The following is a 7,480-nucleotide window of genomic DNA, read 5'->3' on the forward strand; positions in this document are numbered from 1 at the left end:
CAAGGACATCCCACACAGACTTTCCCACAGTCCAACCTGATGGAGGCATCTTCTTCAGTGAGATTCCCTCTCCAGATGATTCTCCATATGTCACAGTGACAGAGTAGTAACTAGCCCAACAATGTTTTCTTTTTCTGACTAAGCCCAACCTCTCTCCCCACTCCCTGCTCCCTCCAAAAAAACCACACATTAGAATCTCTGAAAATGCTCAAATTCAGTAAGTTTTAGTGCTTTGAAAGTGCTAGACACAAAGGAGAACAGATACAATCTTACAGCAGATCCAAGACTTCCTAAAAGCTGTGTCTGTCCCACGACCCACAACCCCTCTACCTGTTGTTCTGGCAATGGGCAAAGAGACACCTTGTTGGTGGTGGTGTTTTTATATCAGTCAGGGGCAAAGCAGATGGCAGTACTTTGTTCATCCTAGCTTGATGGTCAAAGCTGTTTTATGCCTAGGACTCATAAAAATAAAATCAAACCCAGGCAGCACAGCATGGGAGGAGGGAGACAGAGATCTGTGTTCCACCATGTGATTCAGGTATAGGTTGGGAAAGATGCCCACAGTGCCCCTCGATCCACCACACAGGCAGGCCATAGACACCCACCTACCAACACCACATGCAGCGTAGACAAAGGGTTGTCACCCAGGGACCTGTCAACTGTGGCCAGCCTGCAGCAGTAGTGACAATGTGCAAGTCTATGGTGGGCAGTTGAAAAAGAAGGAGAAGTGGAGTAGCATAAGCTTTATGAAGAGAGAAGGAACTGGAGACTCAAGAGTGGAGAGGAGTAGCCTGCTATGAGTGGCCAGCCCTGCCAGCTGTGGCTATGATGAGGTCCCAGCCCAAGCTGCTGCTGAAGGCCATAACTGGGTCCTTGTCTACAAGGCAGCAGGGATCAGTGTCAATGTCTGTAGCTCATATTACCACTAGAGAACGTGACCACTTGGATGCCAACATGCTGTGCAGAACTGGCTCTGCCCCTTACTGCCTTTGGCATGCTGAAAGGCTAGCTCCACCCCTCAGCCTCTCGACAGCAGAAGCACTCAGGAGAGTGGGGTCCTGTACCTTGCCCAGGCATCACAGTGGATCTGGCACTGGTAGTGGGGTATGGGAGAGCTGACCCTGCCACTCATCTTCCGTAGGGTTGCACAGGTACAGAAGTGATGTCCGCCCCCAGCCCCTCTCCACCTCAGGCAGTTGGGAAAGCTGCCTACAGTGTCATGAGTCCAGGAGAGCTAGCCCTGCCCCTCATCAGCTGCAGAATTCAGGAGTGTGGGCCCCTCACCTCACCCAGACAGTACAGTAGTGCTGATCCTGTTGGCAGGGGTATGGGTGAGCCACCCCAAGGGTGTGATTGAGGGATAACTGGTTCTGCCACTTGCCTGTCTTAAGGTGGCTTGGGTGGGTAGGGGAGAGATGCCCTCTGCCCCTTTGGCCCTTGTCACTGCCACTGGAGGCAGTGAGGAGAGCTGATTCAAGGTCATGAGAGCATGTGATCTGGCCCTGGCTCACCAGCTGCAGCACTCAGGAGAGAGGGCCCTGTACCCAACCTGGGCAACACAGTGGAGCTGGCTCCCATTGCAAAGGCACAGGTCAGCCAGCCCTGAGGTTGTGAAAGTGGGAGCACTGGCCCAGCCCCTTATAGGCTGCAATACTTGGGGGAGTGGACCCTGCACCTTAACTGGGCAGTACAGTGGAACTAGCTTTGGAGGTTTGGGTGTGGGTGAGCTGGCCTTGAGGGCATGTGAGCAGGAGAGCTGACCCTGCATTCTGATGATGATGGCATTGGATGTTCTAGCCTGAACAGGGCTAGAGAGCTTGCTGATAAGGGAGAGCCAATGCAGAGACTGGCTCAGCTACCGGCCATGCCCAGATCCAGGGCTCTGAGTTGGTCCACCCCAAAATCTACATCATCTGTGAATGGTTGAGGCTAGTCCTGCTGATCCAAAGCTTCAGGATCTCCATGACACAGGGCAACAACTAGATAACTGGGAGGAGTCTCAGTGAGGACCCAGTATTGATGGGGTCATAGAAGACAGAGATCTCAAACCATTGCACTCAATATTTGCAAGTGAAGATATGTGGACAGAGGGATATACTGTGAGACACACTGTGACATCCTACAACTTCCACAACAAGAAAAAAAAATTAGTCTCTCCTGTCTGTCAACCTAGTCTTCAATCACCTCCCAAAGCATGTTTAAACTCCTGAGTTGTCTCTGCAATAAACCCTCAACCTGAGGTTGGCACACTTACTTTCTCTATCCTGGTTCTAAGGCGCTATTGCAGCTTCAATCTCACCATTGTCCATCATGAATGCCAATCTCTGGGGACATGGAATTAGAGTATCTAAAGTGATATCAGTATCACAGTAGTGACTATCACTTTAGAGGGGAGGGAGGACAGTGTGAGGTCACCAGTGCACACATAGACTTTTCCTTGCCCAGTAGTAATCTTCAAGATGGTCTTACAAGATCTGCTCTAGCAACTGAGTGTCTACCAGAAACACTGTAGTAGGCACATCGCATGCTCTGTCAGTTAAACAATGTAAGAAGCTTTATTTTGAGTAGTCATCTCCAGTATCAGTTGACATTACAAATTTAGATGTTAATTTCCACTTAAGGACCCACAGCTGATTCAAGGGACAATTTAAGCTTAGATTTGTCTGTCTTAGAAGCCTGTTTTCTTCTGTGTAGAAGGTGGAATCCTGAAAATCTGTGAGTATAGGGAAAGTGCTGCCAAGTTTAGGTCTGAGCCCCTGACTTACAGGCAGGTGACTTTCTGATACATATTACTGTATTAGAAAAAAATTCTAGTCCCTAAACCTACGTAAGTCCCTACATAGAATCTAATAAGAAAAGAGGCATAACATTTAGCTTTATGCATCATTTATTTTTATCATCTCTGGCTGGCACATTTTTTTTTCCTAATTTATAAGACCTGGCTTCAGTGTTGGCTTCTGAGTTGTCACCTTATCTAACTCTGCCAGCTCAGGCTGTTTTCTCCTAAGTTCCTATGTGACTCTAGTCTTATAATTTCTCAAGTATTTGTTCTCTATGAGAAGAGATACTCTGGAGAGCATGCATTTTGACAGCTTAGCTCAAGTTTCAAAGCAGGATATGCTCAAAGAACTTAAAGGCAGGAGAGTTTTGAGAGAGATTCAAGAGGTGCAAGGACCATGGCTAGATAAAAGGATCAGTCTAAGAGGGAAAGACCCACTGTGAAATTTGCTATTAAGTCAGCTATTATAGTGGGTGATTGGTAAGAATGAGCCTCTAGCCAAACTGTGAAAAGCTGTTCAAGACTTAGTGCGCAGAATTATCCCATGGAAGACAAATACAAGTAATGCGAGGCTCTTGGACTCATCCCTTTCCCTGTATCTTCAGCTGTAGTGCTTCAACACCATGGCAGTGCTGTCTGCCACGGTGCCTTCTGTGAGTGAGCAAGCATCCTTGTCACGGCTGGAGCAGCTGTCATCTGTCCTTGCACTTAGTCACACTCATTTCTCCCCAATGTTCTACATAGTGACTTGCAGTATGATGATGACCAGTGCACAACCAAAATGTAAAAAAAGGATGGAATGCCAAGGCTAAAGACAAGGTAAAGAGACCTGAGCAGGATTGCAAAGAAAGGGAGGGAAATGGAGCAAAATATATTACCAAGAAGGAAAGGATGGGAGGGAGAAGGAAGGGCGGGACCTGCCCTGAGGTTTGGAGGGCAGACAGCTCTCTCAACTTTTTCATCTTTCAAGGCACTAACAAATCAAATGAAAGCATACACCAAGGAAATAGCAACGTCTCAGAATGGCACACAGAAGAGTGTTGAAATGTCAGACCTGGGTTTTTAATAAGAGGATAAATTACTGAACCAAGATTCTGGCTTTTTTATGTATTCCTTACCTGATCAAATGGGGGGTGGGGCTGGGGGTAGGGAGCGTGTTACTATATAGGATAACAGCGAATTTGGTTTGAGAAGAGATTGAAAGAAATACAAGTGAGATTTTTTCCCTTGCAGTGCCAGGTAATGAGTTTCATAATGGGACATAATCACAAGTTATATAATCAAGTAGGTCAGAGCTATTGATCTGCCCAATGACAAGACTTCTTGAGTGAATTACATTATCCCAAGAAGACACTTCTAATGGTAACAATGCCAGAACCTTTGGCTTGAGCTTTGTGCCTTCACTGTTATTTGACTTGTTACTTTCTTATATTAAAATTGTCCGATTCGAGCACCTTTGAGGAGCAATGTGGTATGTGGAGTTCTGTAGCACCTGTCACCTCCACATGAGCACCCAGCCACCATGGCAACTCCCTGGGTATCTGTAATTTCTGCCATTCATACGAGGATGTTACGTCTTGACATTACATTTGGTACACTATAAAGGGGCACATCAGAAGCTTGGGGTTTGTACCTGCTCAATGCTGATAAACTGAGGAACAAAATCACCTCAGGAGCGTTCTTCAGATATGACCCCAGAGTGGACATAATGACATTTGTGTTGTCTTGTTCCCCAACACCTCTTAACACAAAAAACCTGACATTTAACAAAATTCCTAAGATTATATATATATATATATATATATATATATATATATATATAGTTTTGTTCTGTTTTATGAAAAACACAGAAGACTTACTTACCTGTGAGCCCACAAGTTCCCTGCCACCACTGGACAAGGTTAATCTCAGATGCTTGCCTGAATTCTCGGTGTCCCAGAATGACAGAGGCAAAAGCAGTCTCTAAAAATCTAGACATCGGGCAATATGTCTCCATCTCTTCCACCTGCCTTCTTCCCAAAGGATGAGTGCAGGCTGAATGCACAGATGCTGATTGATAAAGGAGGAGGATGTTTCACAGCTCTGTGTACCATTGTTCACACCCCCCACCTCCACTAATCTGCCCTTAAACTGCAAAACATAGGGCTGTAGAAAACAATCCCCACCTTGGTGAATGAACATCTTAGTACTTATTTTAGTGTAGGTCACCTTGGAGCTAAAGGTGTATCTCTGCACTGGGGAAACTTGTTGAAGTCTCTCCATCATCTCTGTGTCAACTCTACTCTTTATGTGTGATTGAAGAGCCTGAGATCTTTGATGTCTGACTTAGATTTCAACCCTAGAAGATGCTATTGACAAGTTGCTTAACTGCTTCATGTCAGTGACAAGAAACACAGTCAAAATAGGTGACATAGCAGGCATATTTGTGAGCACCTGTGATCCCAGCACTTGATAGGTGGAGCAAGAGGTCTGGAGTAGGAGATCATCCTCAGCTACATAGGAAGTTGTACTTCTAGGCCAGCTTGGGCTACAAGTTACACTTCCTCAAAGAGGGAGGGAGGGTGGGGACAGAGAGGGAGAGGAGGAGGAGAAGGAGGAGGAGGAGGAAGTCTCAGCAGGGAAGGAGCAATATGAAACACAAACAGATGGAACAGTTGTCAGAAGGGACTGATGACTCAAGGAGGGTGGGGTCACACTTGAAGGGATGCCGTGAAAAGAAATCCCTTCCTGAGAAACAAGTGTTAAGAAGGACAGAGAAGACCAGATGGCACTGACTTTGGTTTTTCCTGTAAAGTAAGAGCCAACATTTTGTTCAGAAAGTGAACAATAGCAATTTTTTGACTAGGAAGGAAAATTTTGAGAAAGTTCTTTGGTGAATGACAAGGTTGGGTAATTTTTTTTCAAAATATTGATTAGATTTGAGACAGTGAGGTCCCCACACCTGCCCCTGGTACTAGAGGAGCTGCCTTAATGCCCTTCCTGGGGAAGGTAAATAGCAGGTTCAGAACAACCAAAGCATGAAAACAGCCCAGGGTAGAAGACAGAGATCTGTGCTTCATGAATCTAGGATGCAGAGCTGCAGGGAGATGCTGTGTGCAAAGTGGTCCTGCCATCTAGCTCCAGAGGTACACAAAGGGAGGCTGTATCAATGGAGAAGCTCAAGGATCCATGCCATCAGGGAAAGATGCTAAAATTAACAAAGTACATATCTGTGAAGGTCACCATGAAGGCAAATGATTCCAGAAGTTAGACTTGTCTGAGACTGGTTTAGTAGACAACGAACTTGCTATCTTTGAGTAAGAGATTTGGTTGGGCCAGGTAGATGGCACAGTGGCAACAGGTGCTTGCCACTAAACTTGATGGCTTAAGCTAAAATCTCCTCAGAATCCACAAGGTAGAAGGAGAAAAGCCATTATTTAAGGTTGTCCTCTGAACTCCACATGTGTGCTTTCTCATGAATACACCCTTCTCCCTCCACACACAGACACAGTAAATAAATGTAAACTACATTAAAAATTTTTTTGAAAAAGCCTTGCAAAATGGCCTCCCATGGAGAGCCTTTTCCCAGAGATGAAATGGCTGTGAATAAAACACACTTTTTATTTTGAAAGATTAAATGAAGCAGCAAGCAGTTGGAAGGGTCTTCCAGGGGAAGGGTTCAGATGACTTCAGGGGGGATGACAGGGCCCATCATTAAGAAAAGGGACAACAATGGTACAGCAGGAGCCCTACGATCTGAAGAGAAGCCACGGCAGTTAGCAACATGACACTGTACCCCATAAATGTCACAGTCATCATCATTTAAAATACATTCTAAAATGAGTCTTGAAAATCTAAACCTTGGCAAAGCATGGGCTTGAACTCAGAGAGACCTAAGTTTAACCCTACCTGTGCCATGCACTGAATGCATAGTCCATTCAACTTTAGGAACTGTAAGAAAAACAATAAAAGATATAAAACTAAAATTGGGGCTGGGACTAAAATCTGGAGCAAGTGTCAAATTTTATTTAGGAAGATAAAGCAGTCCCAATGAAATTATTAAACTTTAAAAGTTAATAAATACCAACTTTTTTACATACAGAAAAGTAATAATTATACTGACCACCTGTTGGTAACATAATCTATTAAAGTAGACATTTCTGGTTTCTTGGGACACTCAGTTATGTCATAAGATGTTTTTCTAGAAACTGTCTTATGAGAGTATGTTTTACTGAAGTAGACATAGGAGAGTCTGGTTTGCTGAGAAAAGATGTGTGGTATTTTTCTGGAAGCTGCCTGGAAAAGGGGGCATGTGGTTTTACTGGAGTGGATGCTTGAGAGGACACGTGATCTTTGGAAAGGATATAACTCAACAGACAGTGGACAAAGCTGTGGCATTGAGTCACCTTGCTACTTTTTTTTTTTTTTTTAAGTATAGAATAGAGTTTATTTAGGGCATGGGGAGGGGAGTTAAGAGGGTAGCAGAGGCAGCAAGAAAGGCAGAGAGAAGGAGAGAATAGAGAATTAGAGGCTGGCCATGACCATGAGGGGAGAGGGGGAAAGGGAATGGGGAAAGAAGCAAGAGTAACAGAGTAAGAGAGAGTAAGAGCGAGCACCTTGCCACCCTTTGCTGGTCTTCACTGACCACACTGTGGTATTGGTTTGCCTTGCCTTCTTTGCTGATCAGCATTTCTTGTGACTTTGTTGAGAGAAACTCACCAA

General features: G+C 44.9%; 1 pseudogene; it reads left to right on the forward strand.

Moving 5' to 3' along the window:
• Window positions 1–334: 334 nt before the first annotated feature.
• On the forward strand, window positions 335–465 carry LOC115030730 (small nucleolar RNA SNORA48; annotated as a pseudogene).
• Window positions 466–7,480: the final 7,015 nt, after the last annotated feature.

This window comes from Mus caroli, unplaced genomic scaffold (genome assembly GCF_978045245.1).
Source record: "Mus caroli unplaced genomic scaffold, Mus_caroli_1 scaffold_3, whole genome shotgun sequence".
In the NCBI taxonomy this organism is placed as follows: Eukaryota; Metazoa; Chordata; class Mammalia; order Rodentia; family Muridae; genus Mus; species Mus caroli.